Raw genomic sequence first — 24,440 nt, 5'->3', positions numbered from 1 at the left:
AAAACATATTTTCTGCAATTTAAAGAAAATTCTTTGTAGTGTAAATTGCCATCAATAAATTTCCCTTATCTCTTCTTTAACACTTCGCTGAGTATCAGCAAAGCAACCAAGGTGGATATAACGCGATTCATCTACCTATGTGGTTTTATATGAATGAATAATATCCTGCTATTAACATCATATTAACATTTTATAGTAATCATATTATAGTAAAACCTCGTCGTAAACAATTTCTTTGCTTAAAATCTTTATACATTGGTGTTCTAAAACCATTGCTTTAGAAAACAGAGTTAATATACTGTTTTTGCTTCTGATGTACCATGAAAGACATAGAGCTTCGTTAAGGATGTATGAGCACGGTAATGGAGGCACAAATTCAAAAAATTGATATTTTCAATTTTGATGGGGAATTATGTTATAATTTGACAATATAAGAAAAGTAAGAATACAATTTTTAGATATCTGGCGTATTTTTCAAAATGTCGAAAATTGAAAATTTTGTTTAATTATTCAGCTTTCGATATTTGGTAAACCAAGGCAGGTATCGAAACATTGTATTCTTATTTTTCGTGTACATTCATAAAGATATACTAAAATTTATCAACAAAGTTGAAAATAAGATAAAAATAATTTCAATCCCAAATCTACCCTGCTCGTACAGCCCTTATGTGGATGGACGCACTTGGTTTTTTTCTTTTCTATGTCATTGCTAATATGTTTACTTTCAATAAAAAAGTTTTTTTTTTTTTAAATTTGTTTAATTTCGTTTGTTTAAGTGAAAATTATCAAAAACTTTCAAAATATGTCGTTTTTTGAGATTTCTCCATAAGAGCAATGTATTTTATATCGATTTTCTATGATATTTTTTCTTAAAAATTTGCATGGATACCTGAGCTGAAATTTTAACCACATACATACTCTTTGAGTTAAAGTCTACCTATTAAAAATTTTTGAGCCCTTAAATCAATTATTGTTGCCATGCTCATAAATCCTTAATTAAATGATGAATATTAGTCAAATAGAAGTTTTATAAAGTAAAGATTTCGAAAATTTTCTTGTACCAATTTTAATATCTACCATAATTCATTCATTTTGTTCAATAAATGATGGAAGAGTCGGGAAATTGTGAACTTTTTTGAAAGCGTAAATGAAATATATCAATTATCAAATCTTATAACCTAAAAAATACCTTAAGCTATCTTGCCATATTATAAATACCTCATTACGGAGAGCACCCTAAGAATTAGTTTTTACTTATTTTAAGATAATAAAAAACACTTCCTTACAAATTAACCGTTATAAAGTAGTTTCACTGTACTCATTTCCATCATTACACAACCATTCAAGTAAGCTCCTTTACATAGAACCGTAAAGTGCGTATAATTCTTTATACATATTCCGTTTCTTTGATGTCAAATTAAGATATCTCCATTATAAAATACATAAGCGTTAAAAAACTCCTAGCTATACCTACTTGTAAAAAGTGTAAAAAAAAATTATTCATAATATTCATTAAAACAAATTATGTAAGACATAGCCGCTGTCGCTGTTTAATAGATAAAAATATATCTCATTTACGTCTGTATATTATGATCGCTTCGTTATGCTATGTAATATGAAATAATTGTAATGTTTATCCCTCTCAACTTTTTTAATTATTTGGTTAAATATTTTTTCTGCCTTACAAGAATTATATACCCTTTTCAAAATAAATTATATTATTTTTATGAATTATACCTTCACATTTATTATATGTTTGCTTAATTTATCATAAGGATGCGTAATTGAAATCAGTGCAGCGTTACAAAAAAATTTTTATTAAGAATTAACAATTTTTGTTATTACTTTTTTGAAAATATAGCAATTAAAATTATTGTGAAAATTAAATTGCCATCTGACAACATAGAATTACAATAACATTCTTAAATTTCATTTGAGTAGGCATTAAATAAATAGATGAATAGTAAGGACCCCGCACAATTAGATATAAATATCTCTCTGTGAACATTTTTCAAATCACTCCCAAAATGTTCTTCGGATTGTTCTGATCAAAAGCTCTCACTGACACAAAATTTTTTAACGGGTTGATTTCGAGCTACGAAAGATCAAAGCTACACATTTATTATAGTTTAGTATATGACTATCGTGTGTGGTGTGTATGTGTATTGTGTTATGTTATCTTGTTAGCTGGTGCGTTGTATGATTATTCAGACGGTAGTCATATACTTTACTATAATATAGGTTAGGTGTAGCTTGATACTCCTTAGCTCGAAAACTCAACATTTTGTGACCGTGAGAGCTTTTGATCAGAATGATCTGAAGACCATTATGAGGGCGGCTTGAAAAAAGTTTCACAGAAAGCCATTTTCCTACTTAATCGTGTTGGGGCTCTTTCCAACCAAATTGTTTAAACTTTTGAATGAAGTTATAATAAGCCAGCTTTTTACTTGCTATGTTAACTGCTTGATGTCTCTAGTGACATTCGTACCAGTGCAAAGTGCGTATAAGATGCGGATTATATTGATTAGCAGATTTTTGAAACTTGTTTTAAGATTGTTTTCTTTATAACAAGTTTGAAATATATTTTATTGGGGAAAAATTACAAAAAATGCGGCATCTTGAAATTTTTATTTTCGAGGAATTCGAGAAACTTTTATGTCTGATGCTTGACAAAGCTAAGTGGTCATTGAATCTCAGGTGAGTATTTCTCAAAAATATTTCTCTAATTTTTCTGTAGTTTTAAAAGCTTTACGTTTTTTCCTAGGAAGCAACGACTTAAGCAATAGATGAAGGAAACTTAAACGCTTAATCGTTTTGGTATTATCTGATTCTAAATTTTTTCTACACCCACATTTGTAGTTACCAAATAGAAGAGGGTAATTTTTATGAATTCATAAGTGCTGAATCACACTTAAAATAAATGCTTGTAGACCTAATTAATTTGATTAATTAATCTTATATTTCAATTTTAATTAATAAACATGTACATATTAAAAAGTAATATGATTCATATTTTTAAATATACAAAAATGTACACTTTTGATTTCTAATTTAGTATACAGATTGTGTTACACAAAAATGTAAAGGGCATAAAGTCGTGAATTTGATACATTGGTCACACGGTTATTATTGAAAATTATTTATTATTTCAAAGGTCTAATCTGACCTATATTTTAAATATATCTTTATACTGCCTTCAAATTATGCATAGTAAAGGATGATCCAATTTAAGTTTCCTAACTTTAAAGTATAATGGATTAAGTATGAAAAATGATGTCAATGAGGTAGTTTTCGATGACTTTTTCGACATATAAGTTTTGGGGATTACCTCAACCGAATCTGGGCGTATGTTAGATTGTAGGTGCTCCAATGTTGCAGATTTGTTGATATAGACGCCAAATTTTTACGCCAATTGATTCCTTTTGGAGTCGCTCAGTGGTGTTTTTATATCAAATTTCTGGGCAAAAGTCAGAAAACTCATTTCTTTTGTTTTGCATTGAAAGTTGTTTTTTGGTGTAGTTAGATAACAACTCCATCTTAAACAGGTCACTTGAGCTAGGTATCTACTTCAACCTCACCTCCCCTTGCCTGTTTTGTAAGTCGCAATCTACCTGCTCTTACGGATGCATGCTATTATTGTTATCGCTTTAGATTTACCATGTCATTTAATTTATGTTTACTGTGTTTGTTAGAGCAATTTATTTATTAGTATTTAATGTTTATGTTTCTATTATTATAATTAAGTGTTTGTGGTTCATATTTGCAGTTAAAAAAGGTAGTTCCAAATCCAAAAATTTTATTTTGAAGAGCAATAAATGGTATTTTTAGTTGATTAGGGACTCACTTTCCCGATTCACACTTTATCAAAGGTCTTTCTATTTCAAATATGCTTAAAATTGCATATAATTAAACCAAAATATATATTGATATCTTTTCGATCTCGTTCAATATAAAAATTCACTTGTTCAATATGAAAACGAAGTCGAGACCCAATATTTTCAAACCAGAGAATAATAAAAGATACTCAACAAAAGTCTCATATAATAGGAATATTACATCGAGATGTTTGAATTTAATACGGGTGCCAAGTAACAAAACATGCTTCAATTTTTTCCAAGCTGATTATAATTGAAATCCGCACGTTTCCAACGACTTGGAAATTAGATCATGGAAATATAAATAGCTCTTTCGGAAATAAAACTAATATAATGAGAGCAATTTATTAGAAATCTTTATATACTTCGGTTTTTCTTTAGATTCTCGATATTCATTTGGTCAAAAAACTTTTATGATTAAGCAAATGTCATTTCGTCCTTTATCCATCAAACAATTCAAATATTGATTATGTACGACATATTTAAATTTAAAAAATAAATGATCTATGGCAGAATTAATATAAATAATACTTAATCAATAAATATTAAGTCACCTTTTTTTTTATAAATATATAAATCCTGAATTTATAATAACAATAATACTATTGATATATGATTTTGAGTATTGTTTAAATAAATTGTAGGTAAAAAAAATATATCAACATTCATCAAATCAAATAAAAAATATGAAATATTAAATTTATTCAAATGTAAAAAAAAATCTTGACTGACATCAGACATGGTCTGAAGATTAATGATTTCATAATTTTTCAATGTTATTTAATACATTTTTATGTAAGTTTATTTTATTGAAAATTAAGGTATCGAGGTAACTGGGTATTATTAAATTCTTTCTTTTTTTCAAGTTTAAGATTTCGTTTAAAAAATTAAATAAATGATAGTTTAAAAAAACTAAAAAACACGCTTTTGTAACTAGCTGAACTAAAATAATTTCTTTAAATCGTAAAAAAGCGTGGAGTGCTAAATTTCAATTATTGTAAATATTTTATGGATAGAATGATATTGGTAAAAGTAAAGTCATTATATAATATCTTAAAAAGGACCTCACGCTTTTTTATGATAAAATCATTTTTTTGAATTTACAGAAATTATTTTCTATTATTTACTTCAGCTAGTTACAAAAGCGGGTTTTTAGTTTTTTTAAACTATTATTTATTTTGTGTTTTATCAAAAATTATCAAAAATTCAGTAGAAATATGGTGGGAGCGCAAATTAATGTATATTTATCTGATATGGAAATCGTTGTTCCTGAAAATCCTAATCAGGATAATAAAATATTTATAAATTATTATATTGTCATCGGTCCGAGATAAGTAGGCTAAATTTTGAGTTCATCCGACGTTTTGAAGGGGGTCAACATAATGTTCAAATTTTCCGTTACATACTAACATACTAACATATCAACATACGTATGAAGTTAATAAGAGCGTGTTAAAAGTGGTTGCTTTAAATTAAGATTTTTCAACCAGTAGTTTCAAAATTTGGATAATGCATTAATTTTACATTTTAATTTCATATACCAATTTTGTAAAACTAATTTGAAACTTCAAATATTTTATTTAAAAAACCGTTCTCATTTTGAAAATGACTACAAATGCTCAGTCTACATTCAAATTTTCTATACAACTTAGACCCTCATATTTAAGAAGTTAACTAAATCACAAATTTCATGAAAATAATTGAAAAATGACAATTAAAGAAAGTTATTTACTTCTGAGTTTAAAAGGGGGTTAATAATATAATTATTCAATTGTTAGATAATATTTACACAGCTTGAGAGTAATGTTTACAAACAACTTCAATTACTATATTAAAATATAATCATCGGACGTCATAAAAAATTGCTATGTTTACATTCAACTTATCTCGAGACAATTGTATTTAAAAGACTATTCATTTTCTTATATTATGAAGCAATAGACCGAGAGATAATTGTATATTTTTAAATAAGATTATTCAAACTTTTTGTTAGTGACAGAAAAACTCTCTCCCGGGTTACAAGAAAAACTCACTGACAAACGTTGCTTCACTTTCAATTTAAAGTTGAGTTGTCACATTTTTCTATATACGTCGACAAAAAACTGAAAGTGATTATTCGTATCAATTTTCATCTACGTAAATAATTATTAAAACGGTAAACTTTAGAAGATATCAGTAGCTTAATATTTTCCTTTCTACTTCAAATTCAAAACGCCTCTGCTTGAAAATTTCATTGCTATCCAATTATTATTATAAGACCAAAGAACCCAAATCTAGCTATACATTTGATATATACGCGTTAAATTTGTTAATACTGTAGAGTCTTTCTAATTCGGACTCATTAAAAACCAGGAGGTGTTGAATTACTGAATTTTTTCGGATTGCTGGGATTACATAGCAAAATTCATGATATATAAATAAAATCAAAGGTTTATGTATTTCACGATAGACGAAATATTTGCAATAATCACAAAAATATAAACAAATAATTAACTTTATTTTAGAAATTTCAATTATATTAAAATTTGTATAATAAAATTTAAACGTTTGAACCGTTAAACCTTTATTAGTTGCATTGATTGGTTTTATAAAATTAAATATCTAACTTTTATTAATAATCACTAATAAAATTATTATGTCGGATCATTTCATTTAAATATACTTTTTATGGACAAAAATTATTGCACAATATAGGTACAAAGAATTATTGAACGATTGAAGGCAGTCTTATTAATTTCAATCGACAGGCAAATCGAACGCTTCAAGCTCTTGATAAATTGAAAAAGGATGAAATAATTAACGAATTTCATAATTTTGTTATAAAACTCAATTGGAATAATAACTATAGGAATATGAGATTGAATTCGACGTATATTCTTTAAATACCTTAATTATGAAAACTTTAAAAATTATTGAGGAAAAACCGAACTTATTCCAAAAACCTGATATCTTCTGGTTTCACAATACATAAGGGTCAGAATTAGTACCGGAATAGAATTAGTATGGAGAAAACCTTTGTCCATTGGACTAAAATAGTATATTTTTAAATATAAAAAGTCATCACATATACATAAAAAATAAAAATGTATATGCCTTGAGTATTTTACAAACTTTTAATAACAATTAAATATGGATTATTGATGAAAATAAATATTCCTATAATAGGCCTCTCTTAATTTTATAAATTTTGTATTTTATAGACTAAACAAGATTACTTTCTGTGATCTCGATAATAGTATTAAATAATTATTTTAAATAAAAATTAATCCGTTTATACCTACCTATCCATGTGCGTACCGATGAGAGGGCAGATCGGAACAGGTACTACCCTCTGGACGTGGACTTACCAGGAATTTTGATAAATATATGATTTTGGGAAAAAACTGTTGAATTTATGAAATTTATAAAGAAAAAAAAATTCGATTTACCCCTATTTTTAGACCAACAATTGGATACGTCAATGAACTTCCTGTAGTTTTAAATTTTAAATAACTAATATTCAATATTTAAAGATTACGAATTTTAATCTTAAAACGTTAAAATAATCTTGAAAAAATAATTTATGTTTCAAGTTTATTTCTTAGTAAAATGCTTAAACCCGCCAGCACTCGTGTTATGCGCATTTTGCTCATGCTCGATCTAAAACTTAAATAACTTTTGTTTTACAAAATATTTATGTGATTGAAACTTTCCCAGTACCAAATTTACAGGAGTAAAAGTTTTGTTTGATTCCTGCCTTACAAAATTACTTCTTTATTACCTTTCATAATTTCAATTTCGGAGCTTAAGCAATTGTCAATAAATAAAATTTGGCTTACAATAAGGGATAGGACTAAATTTTTCTCACTTTAGAGGAAGAATTCTAACTTCACGAATAGAGAAGTGAAGTTGGTTTTTAAAAATCTTTACTAGTACGCAAGATAGGAACGTTTAAAATTCTTAATTAAACAAAGAGAAATATACCCACTAGTGACGTTATACGTGGGGATCGCTATGGAGATTACATATAAATCTTTCATTTTCTTCAAGGGAGATGGGCAACCATTGAATGCAATCTTTGATTGCTTATAATTTCTTCGTTTCAATTTTAATTTCACTTTCAAATTTTGTCATGGTATCAAATCTGGTTTTATTGGTAATATGACCAATTTGACATCATTATTATCACCTTTTGTGCGAGGACAGCCAATGACGAAAACCCAAAGATCGACATTATAAAAAAGCATCATATAAGAGATAACCTAAAGCGGTTTGGCCATTACATTGACTGCTTGATTTCGCTCCTCGTGATATAGTTTTGTACTCATTGCAGTTTTGCATATATGAGATAAATAACTCCATGTGGTACTTGCATTTCACATGTACTGATTATTAAAGCAAAAAAATATGATAATAAAATTGCATACTAATTTTTGACCTTAATTTTGTAAACAAAGGAAATTAATGCAAAATTTAATAATTCAAATACTGATTACTGCTACTTGATTTAATAATATATATGTTGTTGCTTGCATTTATTAATTGATTCAACTATTTCAATTCTTGTATGTATGCTTGCCATTAAACTAATATAACTATCAATTATTGTTTTTATTAATCTCAATTGTTTTCGGGGTATTTTTAAAAAAATATTTATAATGACTTAATCAAGATTAAAAGTGACTGATTGGTATTATTTAAGGTGGTATTTAAAAAAAAATTAGGATCTGTTTTAAATTTTGTAATTTTATCTTTGTGTAAGTAAGTAAGAACTCGTTTTCAAAACTGGTTTACATTTTAAAATTTTTCGTCAACATATTATTACCTGTTTTTTTTTTTCAATTTTTCGACGCTGAAATAAAATTCATATAAACTATTTATATTTAACTCGATTTTTCTTTCACGCTTAGCGACTATGTAGTGAGCATAATGATACAATCTGGAATTATTGCCCAATGCCACCATTATATGCAAGCTCCAGACAATTCGTTGTGTGCGTAATCATGGTAGAGATAATAAAATCGATGCCAGCGCTTCCAGTGAAAAAATATCCTTGGCGATAAAGGAGGCTGTTATGACTAATTTTCAATTCTTTACATGTAAATGTTATAGAAAAAGTCAAATTGAAATTATTGAAAAACACTAATTAATTAAACTTAATGCATTAAAAATTATGCAAATAAGAACTCAAATTGCACAAATATTATTTTTCAAATGTAAATTATCATAAATATTTATTTAAATTTGTGAGACAATAATATTAAATTTTCAATGTAAGTCATAAATACAATCCATTTAATTATATATTCATCCATACAATTCTATAATTAAAGTAGTGTATCGTTACCATTTCAGAATCTTCTGTCCTTGCACGCTAGACGAAACCAAGCAGCTTCAAAAAAATTTTCAGATCGTGGTGCCATTTTCATATTGGTCTCCCTATTTTCCTTTCTTTACTGTACGGTATCCGCATCGTACTAAAAACAAAACCTGAAATATTCAACATAAACCAACTCAAGATTTAATTTTTTGTTTGAAATTTTTATAACAAAAAGATTTTTGACACCAGTCTCCATATAAATCTGTAAATATCTGAATATACTATTCTGTAAAACTCTATACAATATTATGGGCCGTTTTTACATGCCTTACTGTATATGCTACGTACCTACCTAATATTTATTTTTTCAATATAATATTGATTTGAATTTTTGATAACATTTAAAATAAATATTATTTTCGCACGTATGCCAATTTTCAACCAAATTTACACTCAATTTCGTTTATTAGTTTAATCATAACAAACTGCTAATTTAATCAGATAATTTAATCAATTTAATTGAGGATAAAATAAATATTTATTAGAACTGCTGTCAGGGTATAATCCTTAAAAGGAAACGCTTGTCCTACTCGACGTGGTTTGTTTTTGTATGTCCTTAGAACTGAATAAGTGCTTTAATTTTAAGGCTTAGTAAAACCTAATAAGTTTTAGAACGTTTCTTAAGCTTTTATAAAATCCTTGGGTCTCTTACTAAAAAAAGTTTTATGAAACGTCTGAGGCATTTTATAAAAGTGACGCTACTTCAAAGAAATCTCCCTTGGTGCCTTTAAACGTTCTTATTTTATTAAATAAAATTTATTCGACGTGATTAAAAAAATTTTGAGAAGCTTTTTTTTTCGGGAAAATCGACCGGCATATTAAAAAAAATCTGACTAGCTGCAAGAAAATATATTCCTAACATAGAAGCAAGTATACATTCTCTTAGATCAACAAAATCCTTACTTCTTGAATTTTAATATTTAAACACGTATTTTCTTGAGTTTAATTGACTCAAGAAATATTTACTTGTTATAAGAACACGTTGACTTCAATATAGAAATTTATTTTTACTACATTTTGGGTGAGCATGATCCGTTAGAGTCACAACAAAATTTTCATCTTGAATCACTTATATGACCCGGACATTTAGTAAAATTTTTCATAACCTAAAATTTTTTTAAATAATGTTATTTATATAAAGCGGAAATTTTAAATAACAATAAATTCAAATAAAACACTCCCATTTTGTATCACAAAAATATTTTTTAATAATAAATAATATAATGACTATATTATTACATTTCAATTTCAAACATATCACGTAGAGTTTAGAGTTTGTAATATAAACAATTTTAAAATAAAAAATATTCATATGTTTCATTACATACTTAAATTAAAGTACACAAAGGTATACATATCTTATTTACCATCATAATATTCTTGAATACATGAGAATGCTTGCAACCAGTTCCTAATTTTTAAGCCAAAATAGTCAATAATAATAAGTTAGGTTAGGTAAGAGTAAAATAATAATAAGTTAGGCTAGGTAACTGTCGTGGGGTGGGAGACACTTAGTCCATAGGGACCGTTGTGATACCGACAAAAAAGTTGGCCCATCCCGGCCACTACTCCATGAACCATTTGGAGCTGTTTAAAAACAGCAGGAGTGCTTTGAGCGAATTTTACGTCGGAGAGGTCGTCAAAGAGAGGCTGGTTCAAGTAAGTCCATCTCCTCATGACAAGAGCTGGACAGTGACATAGAAGATGAGATGTCTCCTCCTCCTCGCCTACGGTTGTACCCAGATCATATCTGTCTTGTAGTACCACAAGTACACACCTCCCTCCATCTAAAATTGGCTTGGCCCTTTTAAAATATTCTCTTTAAGAAGCAGCTTACAGTTCGCCAACGGAACTACTGGATATATATTGATGATTGTGTCCGACAGCATTGTTATATTTCTAGCAAGCTCCTGAAATGTCTCTGTAATAATAATAAGTTTTGTAAAAATCTCGTACAGGGATATATGAAAAAATTCACCCTCCCATCCCTAATGTCATTCAAAACGGCGTTGAATGACATCCCTATGAAATTTCTAGGATACTAGAAATGTATGAATAAAATGAAGAAATGTTTTTATCCTTATGGGACTGGCATCTCAGAAATGATTCGTTTTCGCTAGGTTCAATTTAGCCTAAAAGGATGGTTTTGGAAAATTTATCTTCTATCGAATTTTTTCAATTTTCTTAATCGTTTGGAAATTGTGTAAAAAAATAATTTTTGGTTGAGGTCATTGAAAAGACCATTGGTTGAGGGAGTTTAAAGCGGAAAATAGTATATATTTGGCCCAATTTCAAGATACGATGATGTCCCTGTTGTAGTTCATTGAATTTTGAACTTGAGCTTTTTTATTTTCTTAAGGAGAACAATTCAATTTGCAATTTTAACGAAAATCATTTAATAATGCAATTTTGATCCAAAAATTACGAAAATCAAATTTATTTGAACGTATTTTCTATTAAAAGAAATCTTATAAACATTTCTGGACGAATTGGCAACTAACTAAAACAGTTATGTAATTAGTTTGTTTCGTCTCACATGCCCGCCCGGTGGTGCACAGGATAATCCACCTTTGATCGCATAACCCATCCAATAAAAGATCTATCCAGATAACATTATTGTATTTTACACTGGTTTTTGCGCGGAACCAATTCTGGTAATTCACCAATTCCTTATGATCGTATTTTTTCTAATTGACATAAAACTAACACCTGAAATAGTAACTTGGTTTCGTTTCTGTTTACATTTATAGTTTTTTGATGTAGAATAACAAACATTATAAAATGAACAAATATTCAAGAATTGATAAACATTTTTGTATATATACACAAATTCAATCAACACCTTCTTTTTTTGAGTACCTATATAGTTTTTTATTAAAAATTATTATTTATTTCATTTCATATGTGTTTATATTATTTTTCTTATCGTAGTACTGGTCACAGACATGCAAAGGTTTTCAATACAATAATTTCATTAAGAAAATAATGATCGTAATATTGCGTTAAAATTGAGTTGATAGACTATCAGATAAATTACAATTCTTTTATAATCGAATAGATACAGAAGAAAATTCATATTATAAAGTTATTTCGTCTCTGTCTAATTAGGTGGTAGTAAGAAAAACGCATATCTCATTTTTTATTTGTCATATTCTGTACGAAAAGTTTTTATTTCTAGAGTTATTCTTAAATACGTATTTCTGTTTATTTTTTAGTTCTCTATAACTCTAAATAACCGAAACACACGAAAATAAATTTGATTTTTGAGATTATTGCCCCAGAATATTATCATCTGTAAAGATACGTTTTAGTCCATATCTCAAAATATATCCACCAAAGGGTTACTCTTGGAAAATAATTTTTAACCCCCGAAACCATAAAAAGTTTTCTGTCTGTCTGTTTATGTCACCGTAGCGTCTTAACGAATGAACCGATTTTAATTTTTTTTTTCGTTTGAAAGGTAATCTAATAGAGAATGTTCTTAGTTGTGTTTCAAGTACGAGTTTAAGGTTTCGTAACTAAAAAATTTGCTGGGTTTTTTAAATTTTGTAAATTTTACTTGTAAGCTAATATGAAAACGAAAAAATTCGCCAGTTTACAATTTTTCTTTTGAATCAAATGAAACTTGTTGTATAGGATAATTTTCACCTGCCAAATTTCTATATACCAAAAGTTTGGTTTGTTTAACAAATAAATAAGATATTGACAAAAATTATGAACAACAAATTCTATTTGGAAGCTATTTTGGTGAAAAAAACGTTTCTAATTATTAAATGAACTGATTTTTTGTATTAATTTTAAGTCCAACTTTTAATCCATTGGTTCGATTTGGTATTTGTGGGTGAAATCGCTATTAAAGCTATTTTAAATTCAATTTTTTTTTTTTTTTTTTTTTGAATATTTTACTTAATAAATCGAGAAAATCTCAAAAAAAGAAATGATAATATGATAATGACCAGGAACTGCAAGTTATTTTGCTTAAAGTAGCTAACTTCTCTTCATTTTGAAATGAGCCATTTTTCCGATTGCCAATCTCTTGTTATGGCATGTACATAATGAACAAACTAACCATGTATATAGTTAACAATAATAGGTTGGAACCAATGATGTGCGTTTAACTGTACACAATATGGGTACACAGGTATGATATCAAATTTGAAATGAAAATAAAAAATGAAAACAAAGTTTAATAAAAATGAATCCTAATTTATATTGACGTGACTATACGTTTTTAAATGGTCATATCAATGACTTTCTATCTGCAGCAGTCAATACATGTAGCACTTTAACAATCATAACGCCCATTCATTCAATGCCCATGTTTTATTGTGTCAGTTTTGTGTAACTTATTTTAAAATTTATTATGTCAAAACATTTAATATATATTTCTTAAATTACCTTCTCTGTTATGTGTATTTTGATTGAAGAATTTCATTTCGTTTTGAGAGAGGTGGTTTACGTTAAATTTTGATTTATAGGTTACGTTTCTAAAAAAATGAATGTGATTGGAATGTGGTTTTTTTTTGGGGAATGGTTTATGTAATTAAAAATATATAATTTCTAAAAATTTTAGGACAAGCATTACATGCGAACACCTATTAGTTACTAAATTACAGGTATTTCCTTATTTAAGGTTGCATGAACATGGCAGGTTTAAAACAATCATTTGAGAAAATACGGAAATTTAAATGAACTTTTTGTTTGTTGCTATCTCCGATATAATAATTCACAAGTGAAATTTACAAAATTTTAAAACCCCCGACAAATTTTTCGGGTACAGAATCCTAAACTTTCACTTGAAATATAACTAAGAACACTCTCCGTTAAATTATCTTTCAAAAGAAACCAAAAAAATTAAACCGGTTCATCCGTTTAGGCGCTACGATACAACAGACAGACAGACAGACACACACACAGACAGGCACATACAAATAGCAGTTTAACTTATAATACCCTTTTTTTAGTTCGGGGGTCAAAAATAGGTTAAAATACACACTTTTCATGAGCGTTGCATGAGCGCAAAATTCACTTTCCAAGAGCGGTTTTCGAGTAAATATTAATTATATTTTTTCCATATCCATATATCTCTTTAGTTTATTTTTTGACACTGAAGCTTTTTGACACTTTGAAAAAACAATATCTTGTTCAGTTTGTGATTGAGCGAAGGATTTCTGGGATAATGATTTAAATCTCCAAGATGCAATGTATATGTTTTCGGGTGACGTTTCAGAAACAAAATTTTAATCATCGTATAGACCGATTTTTGTATTTATGAGTGAAAAATTACTCTAGAAAATGATTTTTATCCAGATCGGTGACAATTAAAATGTTCTCGACTTTTTCAAGTTTTTATCTTTGAAAAAATTGAGAAAACCACAGAAAATTTCCGTTTGGAATTTGTCTTACGTAGTATATAGGATAATTTTGACTCAAAAATATAAAAATCACGTTGATTTAACGCCTGGGTGAGTTTTTTTTTTGTCATATTCCGTAAAATTTGGTACAAAGAGCTTTTAGTTCGAAGCGATTCTGGAGATATCTTGGAAAACATTCATATACGCTTTATGTATTCTTATATCTTTATATAATCAAAACACATGAAAATTTGGTGAAATTACCCCTCGTTTACGATTTTATTGGATATCTAATTTAATAAATTACCTACTCTAGAAAATGATTTTATCCAGAAGCTAAAATAAAAATTAAACTCGTAAAATATATTAGGCAAGTTTTTGGTGATCTTAAATTTCACATAACAAAACATATTAAACAGTGAGTTTTATAGGAGGTTTCCATGGTAGCTATACACTACTTTAATTATAGAATTGGATGCATATATAATTGTATGGATTGCATTTATGACTTACATTGAAAATTTAATATTGTTGTCTCACAAATCTAAATAAATAATTATGATAATTTACATTTGAAAAATAATATTTGTGCAATTTGATTTCTTATTTTCACAATTTTGAATGCATTAAGTTTAATCAATTAGTGTTTTTTTAATAATTTTAATTTAACATTTTCTATAAGATTAACATGTAAAGAATTGAAAATAAGTCATAACAGCCTCTTTTATCATGACTACGCACACAACGAATACCTAATTTTTAAATGGGCAAAAAAACGCATTAAAAATAAAATAGCAGAAGTATTCAAATTTTCTTAATTAAAATTAAATTTCCAAATTGCATTGTATCATATCAAATTACAAATGTACAAATATTTTATGCATGAAATCAAATTTTTAATGCATTTCTATAAATGGGATCGTCCATAATTACAAGAAAAAGATACCATTTTAAATATAATATCCGCCTACGCAACTTATGACTTTAAATAGGTTTTACTGTCATCAATATATGTAAATGGATATATCATCGTTCAATGTGTATTTAACACTATACTTAAATACAAAAACAAAGTGTTTCAGAAAGAATGCAAAATCCATTCCTAGCCAATTTTTTCTGATTTCACAAGAAATTTCTATTATTTTTATTATTAAATCAGCAACTCTTTATGATTTGTTAAAAAGAGTAAATATTGAAATTATATTATGTGAATATTGCAGGCAGCCATATCATTAAATTTTGGCCTACCATAAAAAATATTAAAATAGTCACTTTAAGAATCCAAGCCACCATAAACATACCACCCAGTGATTTCCGTTAATTAACCAAGTCTTGGTGTTATAATTGATAGAAAACTACAGTAGATTTTCTTCCAAAAATTTTTCATTTTTAACCCCCGAACTAAAAAGCAAATGTGTTATAAATTTGGCCGCTATGTGTGTGTGTCTGCCTGTTTGACTGTCTGCCTGTGGCATCGTCGCGCCTAAACGGATGAACCGATTTAAATAAATTAAAATTAAATTTTTGGTTTTGTTTGAGAAGTAATTTAATGGAGAGTGTTCTTAGCTATGATTAAAGTGCAAATTTAAGGTTCCGTGCCCGAAAAAACTAAAAATTGGCGATGATTTTCTAACTCGGCTCAGTTTCGAAAAGGCTTTATGGAAAAAGTCAACTTAATGAAGAGTGTTCTTAGATAAGTTTCAAACGCGGGTTTTGAGATCCGTACCCGAAAAATTTTTCGGGGATTTTTAAATTTTGAAAATTTTTCTTGACAACTTATTTCTTGCATGTATATAGTTCATTACACAGCATACATAGTAACAGAAAATTGAACAGATTTATTGATTCTTATGAATTTAATGGAATGCCTATAACATAGATATTTATAGATTTGAAACTGCAGAAGTTCTAAGTCTATGCTTATAAACAAACAATAACTCTTAAATAATGCATAAAGAATCCAAAAAATTTCAAAAATTAATAAATCAATATTTTTCTTAAGTTAGAAATGGTTTAAAATGCTCTCTTGAAATATACGTCTATCATTCTGACTAAAGACAATGTTTTATTAACTTCCCAGAGGAAGTTAATGTAATGGGACCGATTTTGAAAATTTCCAGTTTTACATATTTCCGCGGTTAAAAGGTTGCAATATCCGAATCAAACCTTTTCAATGTAATGTCTGTATGTGTGTGTGTACGTATGTGTGTATGATCGTATGATCATTCGGATTTTTTTGCCTGAATTATCTCGCGAACCAGTTATGACATTAACACGTTACTGGGAAAGAGAATTGTTTGAGCCGGTTTTTAATGGTAATAAAAAAATTGGAAAAAACTAAATAAACAGAATCTGAAAAGTAGATAAAACACATCACATATCTATGGAGATAATGAGTTCCAGCATAAGCTGCAGTACATATTCGAAGAATAATCTATGCAGCCTAAAAAAACCTTTTTTTAATGTTTTTTCCCTCTCTGGGAAGTTAGTAGTGTGAACTACAGGGGGTCGCACTCACACGACTTGAGTACCACACCGACTATGTACTACCAATTTTGCTAGAACAATTTGAGAACACCTTAATTAAACAGTTATTACTACCATAAAAATTGATCATTAAACAAATATTGGTTCAAAAAATCAATTTTCTACATACGTGAAAAGAAAAATGCATTTCTAACTGAAAACCTTCCAGTTTTACGTGAGTCGTTAATTAATTCATTTTCTTTAATTCTGCATTAAGGATTAAATAATTAAAAATTGTTTTATATTCTCCGGGTTCGATGATGATGGATTTTTATTTACAAGTTTCCCTGATTGACCCTGTACGTGTGTATGTAAGAATCTGTAGTATACTCATGTTAAGAATCTTTTTTTTTTTTTTTTTTATATATATATTCTTTATTGATATACAAAAAGCAAATCAATCATTACAAAATTACATTTTGTGTTACAATATATGAAAAATAAAATAAAACTAAATAAAATAACATAAAATTCTTTATATTTAAAATCTTAATTGTCATATTTTTAATGTGTGTAAAGCATCAAACCTGGCCATCAAAACAACAAACTTTTCCTCTTCGATAGAATGAAATTAATATAAGTCGTCACTACTATTGCTTTATCATACTCAGAAACATTTAAAATGTTCGTTAGGTTATTCAATCCCATTGCAGAAACCCTATCTCTTTCTGTTCCTCTGGTACCTTCACAATCCATAAGTAAATGTTGTCCAGACTCTAGCCCACCACATAAAACACACATCTTGTCTCCTAGTGAATTTCGTACATTGTTCCAGGCGTAAGTGTTTAGTCTGAACGAAGCTAGGATTCTCCTCTGGTCTCTATTTAATATATTTAGATATGGTGCGCCAGTTTCGAAATGGGGTATGCATGAAAACATCTGCATTGATACCATAGAGTTCATGTTAAGAATCTGAGATATTTATTTAAAAAATAATATATAATCTTTACTCATCTTTTTTACACCATAAATTTTAAACATTTCTTCACTTTCACTGTTTCATCTATACCATGATTTAAAATAAAATTACCTCTTAAATTAATTAAATATCATACATACACCTGTAAGATGATCATAAAATTTATGAAAACCTACTTATAATTTGAAAACATGGTAAATATGTAATAATATTTATTAATATTTACATAATTTTTTCATCATCTTAATTTAAATTATCTATTTTTTATTCATATTTCATAAAATGTAATAAGAAAAAATTATTTATTATTAATATTTTTATGAAATTTATGGTATATACAGAATATGTAATTTCCATCGTTATCCACATTTGAAGCATTAAATAATATCATAAAATAAGTTGTGGTATAGACTTTGGGAAACAGACCCAAAAGCTGCGATAAAATTTGATATGATTTAGCCAACTCTGTACTAATTGTAGTAAAACTAGATTTCGTTTCACTTTTGCATAAAAAAAAATACGATTTTGCCTTTCCCACTTTTGAAAAAAGAACCATAAATTTTTTTTCTCTATTTGATTGAGTTTTTTTAATTATTTATCGAGTTTATTTAAAGTCGCTCTGTCAACTCAGGTCCTTGGCGACTGGACTTAAATACAATTTTTGAATGAACTTAGTAGGTCTGTAAGTCTGTTTCGGATTCGGATTCAAATGACTTTTTTTATTATTATTAGCTATTATTTTATTGTTATTATAAGTTAATATAAACGCACCATTTAGAACAATCTAAGTGTTATTAATATGATATGTACACTTAGAATGTTTCAGCTTGTACAATTTAAGTGAATTGAGTATAACATAATACATCATATGGCTAAGGAAAAACTAAAATAGTTTTTATAATATACTTTCTCTAATCTAACGAAAATATTTTTGTATTATTAATTTTAAACAATACGCTATTAACTCTGTAATGGCAAAGTAGATTTTTATACCATTTATCATTTGATACGAAACGTTTTTTTTTTTTATCTTCAATACGTACTTAACCTTTTCAAACGATTCATTTAGATGTATAGGAAGACAAAATTAATTTATTAAGCTAATAAATTACCTGATATTATAATAAAAAATTAGAAAAGAAATTTTCTCTAGATCTATTCAAATTTTAATTATGATTTATGCAGACGAATTAGGAAGTAAAACACAGAACAATAAAATACGTTTATGAATATTTGTTAATAAAAATTAGTATGAAAGCCTGCAACGTTTTCGAAAGTTTATATTAGACGTTTGACTTTTGGGTATGACTTTCCTTACGTCTCGCACCCGAGAGCGGTTATTTTGAGTAATGAGGGATGCACGATCGTAAAGCAACGGAATTTCGTCTGACAAATAAAAATACCATGCTTTAAGATAGTTGTCTTGCTATGGGCATATCAACAGAAAATTCTAAATTTGTGTATACTTATTAGGAATATAATAATAAATTAACCAAAAAAATTTGAATTCGATTGACCGTCTCTAACTCGAGTTAAATACATTTAAAGTTCGGATAATTAACGAGAGCATAGAAAAGGTTGCGTTTTGTTGTGTTTTTAACAAGTTTTTTAATTCTAGGAAATTACTAGATTTAACATATTTTCAAAAAACTCACTGAACATTCATGAATTTGTGCATGTGAGTTTAAAAAAAAAACCAAAACTATTGACCGCTTCATTCTTGAGATATAGTCACTCAAAGTTATCTAAATTTTGGATAACAGAAACAATTATATTTACAGTATAAGTAGTGTAAGAGAGATGTCTATTATATACAGAATTACAGATGTTTATTATCATTTTCATACAGAATACGTGATAAATGGACAGTCGAGCTAAAAGCATGTTAAAATTAATACTTAATACAAAGACAAATACCTTAATTATAATACTTAAGCATTAGAATGACATCCACACTAAAATGATTTGAAAACCTTTTTTAAAAATTATCAGATTAATATCTAGCGCAGTGTTAGCCACGGTAAGCGGGCTGGAAATTATAATTCATAGTCACTTTACGTTGAATCTGAAACGAATTTTTTGAACTTTGTAAGAGTTAAGAATCATATCTACGGAAACTTTTCTCAAAGAGCGTGTGATCTGATATTCAAAGTAAAAGTTTGTGTGTCGTTAATTTTCGAAATAAACGGAAACCAAGTTATTGGAGAAAGCGAAAATTATTTATTAGACAAATCCTAACAATTGCTATTAGTGCCGTCAGGATCAGAGTTGTAACACATTTTTTGACCAAGAATATTTTTATTTTCGACCTTAGCTTTATGTTCTTCTAATGCTAGTTAGTTTTAATGGAAGTTATATTTGATGTCAAAAATTAAAATTAAAATAACACCTTATTATCCATAAAATAAATAAAGTACTAAGGTTTTTTTTTTAATTTTAACGACCTATTGTCACAAGAAATTATATAGATCAATTATAATATATTTTTTAACGATTATTAGATGAATATCATGTTTCATAAACTGTTCATATTTTTTTATTGCGGATGAAATCATGAATTATTAAAAACAATAACATGGAAGTACATATTGATACTAATTAATGTACACTAACGGGTACAAAACGTGGTTCACTGAATAATCTCTTTATATTATAAATACAAAAGTACCTAAAGAAAATGAGCATGTTTGTTTGTTTGTTTGTTACGCTTTCACGTTAAAACTAGCGAATGGTTTTTAATGAAACTGTACAGAAATATAGTTGATATATCAGAATAACACATGAACTATAATTTATAAAGATATATTAATAAAAAAAATTAATTTATGGCATTACCATAAATTACAGATTTCTGTAAAAGTAGTCATTTGACATTACCATAAATTACAGATTTCTGTAAAAATAGTCAACATAAAATATTTCATGGCCATCTTTTCTGATATACTCAATGAATAGTTACGCCTATTATACATTTAACAAAATAGAAAACCATACATATACTTTACCTGTGTAATACAATCCTTACCATTATTTCGAGTGTTATAGAAACTGGATAAGCGAGAGCAATATTTATCAATCATTACTTTTAAACCCAGCGAAGCGGGTGGGTATCACTCTAGTTAAAAAATAAAAATATTAAATGAAAGCATTTAATAATAAACATTGAATTTTCAATTTCATAGACGTTTGTGTACAGCTGTCAACAATCCATATTGAAGGAAGCTTTTTTCTCTTTAAATCAAAATTTAACGGGACAAGTTAAACTCCGTTTTAAATGAGAAGACTAAATACGCATCCAATAAATTTGATTTTCGTAACATTTAGACCAAAATTACCGAAATGATTAACCTGCTTTGAAAAAAACACTTTTTGTTCCAAGAGAAAATAAATCCTTAAGAAACTTCCGTAATTTTTTTTTTGAAACATAGCTGAATTACATTCCAGATTATAAATTTTGAGATAAAAAACATCATATTTGAAACAAACAGACACTAACGCAATTGAAAAAAAAATTTCACACATTTATTAACGAAATAATAGTTAAAGTATTTCATCTTAGTATCGAAATTTTACCAAAAATTTTTCTTTGTATGTTAAGTTTTTAAAGAAAAGAAAAATACCAATTATTTCAATTAATATAAAAATTTATATTAACTTTGAATGTTAAATGATTAAAAATTTAAAAAATTAATTGGCATATAAAATATTGAAATTAGAGTTATTATAAAAATTTTGAACAAAAATTCTTAATAAAAAATTAACAGCTTTTTTGTTCAGTTATATAATCGAAAATTTAAGGTAAATAGGTCATTTTAGCAAAATCAAAACTTTTAATATAAGTAATTAAAAGTCTGATGCACACACTGTTAAAATTTAAAGACAATTTATCGCTCCTAATATGAGATAATTGCAATTAAAAATGACATTTTTAACACACGTACAATAGGAGAAGTATATGAAAATGATATTCTTTTAAATTTTTTCCAGTGAAAGAAAGTTACCATTTTGACAAATAACTAATATTTTGAAGAATATAATTTTTCCATGGTAATCAAATAATTCCATAGTACTGCAAGTTTGTTTCTACTTTATTCTTGAATTTGTATACAGCAATGGAAAGTATATATATTCAATAAATAATTCATAATCATAATGGAATGAAAAAAGTATGAGTTCCAATTTCAACTTCTAACTTACAATATACATACAAAGTTGGAGGCAGATTGTCTGTTACAATTTGTTATATTAATATAAATTATCTATCCACTTACTTTGTAGTTTGTATACATGAGTCTATGACATTAACAAACTAAACTTTTAATGGAAATGAAAGAAAAAATATAACAAAATTCATTTATATTATCATTTACAGTACAGGACTAAGGTAACAAATTCCCAAGAAAAGCTTTTAAGAATATTTCATTAATAAACTTTGTTGTAGCTCGACGAAAAATACGAAAATGTACGAATGTACTTTGTGGTCGTACCTAATGTATGATATTGGATGGCTACAAATCTTGTATTAAATTATCAAAACTTTATGTCACTATATTATATCAAAAAAATAAATTTAGTGGAAGTGGGGAAAAACTAAATAGCTTTCTTTCCATCTCTTCAGCCATCTGTACGCTAAAATTAAAGTTAAAACTACCTTTGTAGGACGCTATTATAAACGTTTTATGAAACTAATCTTATATTGAACTGAAAAATAATGGTTAAAGCTGTTCTCAGAAATTCTCTGTATTTCAAAAATTTTGTTAAAAAAATTACTTATTATTTTTACTTATTATTTTGTTGTTCACATTTTAATTATGCACACAATATTTACATCATGGTCTGTTTGACTAATTTTGATATATAATATGTTACATTCAATCGTAAACTAATTTGACAAATGCTTGTCTAGTAATCTTAATTAAAGAGAATTGAAAAAAAATACACTCGAACCCGGACTTCTTGGATTCATGTCAAGCGCCCTACCAATTAGGCTATTCGAGTTCTAGACACGAATGCAATTTTTTCAACTCAATGAATTTTTTTTACTTTGTTTATCCACTTTATTTATTATTATTACTTATTATTTTGTTGTTCACATTTTAATTATGCACACAATATTTACATCATGGTCTGTTTGACTAATTTTGATATATAATATGTTACATTCAATCGTAAACTAATTTGACAAATGCTTGTCTAGTAATCTTATTATTTGTTTTGATTGAATAATTTACTTTTTACTCAAAATAAGATTTTTTTAGGAACTCGTGATCCCCCAGATTTTTATAAGTACATCCCTGCTTTATATAATCAATAATAATAAAATTAAATTACGAACTTGTTTATATACTTTAGTTTCATTCATTAATGTATTTATTATCTACTAGGCGTGTAAATTTTAGACTGTTGAAGGTTCGGTAACAAGAAAACGGTAGCCTCAAAAACTGCAAAAGTTTCACATAACTGAAGATTCTTTGAAATTATATTTTCGAATAATGATTTCAATTCTACTTGTCAAGAATTTAATAACTTGGTCCATTTTAAATCTTCATCATGCAAACAAAACGATAATCGAAAAACATTTTTCGGTGTTGTAAATAGTTAGAGCAACTACCGAGAGAACAACAAATATTCGTACAATTTTGTTACGAGCGTACCTCTTTACTTTATTGTAATTTGTCAGTTTGTTTCTCAGATTCAAGGTATTATGTTAAGGGCTTCCATCTTTACTTATCAATAATTTGTCAATTTGTTATATAAGCTTTTGGTTTTGTCGTTATAATCAATTATCTTTTTATACAAATTTGGTTTTTATGTAAAATTCATTTATTTTTAAATATATTAAACCTGAGAAATAAACCAAACCCACAATAATTCGAGGTTTTTCCGTTTTGTCGCTAAGTGCTGCAATTAAACGCGAAGATTATTGCCCATACGTACTCATAAACATAAACAACTGATATACAATGTATTCATGTGTTATGTCAACCCACGCAATTAAATTCTAGACCATTAATTTTTCTCTTATAATCATACGGTCTGGTCGATGCTGTTAATAATATGATTTTGTTGCAAAAAGACGGCAATCATGTTGAAAAACTTGTTCAGATGTATATTTCGTCTTATTTTGGATTGAGATCAAAAATATTAATATTGGAAAACCTTTTTCAGAGCAAGGTTGGTAAATAAAATATGACACATCCGTATAAAAAAGTCGGCAAAGAGTTGAAATAAATGTCCATTTTTATAGGAGGAAGTAATAAGTTTACGTCTCTAACGTTCGACCACTACTGACCTAAAATTGTTAGCAAATACATCCAAAACTATTTATCCAGCCAAATTTAAAAAAAAATATGAGTGAAGGTACAAAAATTCGCATTCTGCCGAATTTTGGTAAATTCTCTATAAAA

General features: G+C 27.4%; 1 protein-coding gene across 1 annotated transcript in view; it reads left to right on the top strand.

Moving 5' to 3' along the window:
• Positions 1-24,440, top strand: part of LOC123300346 (GAS2-like protein pickled eggs) — a 242,950-nt gene that overhangs the window by 200,629 nt on the left and 17,881 nt on the right. The window lies entirely within an intron of this gene.

This window comes from Chrysoperla carnea, chromosome 5, assembly GCF_905475395.1.
Source record: "Chrysoperla carnea chromosome 5, inChrCarn1.1, whole genome shotgun sequence".
In the NCBI taxonomy this organism is placed as follows: Eukaryota; Metazoa; Arthropoda; class Insecta; order Neuroptera; family Chrysopidae; genus Chrysoperla; species Chrysoperla carnea.
Note: the sequence above shows the minus strand (reverse complement) of the source record. Positions and strands in the feature narration are given on the sequence as shown.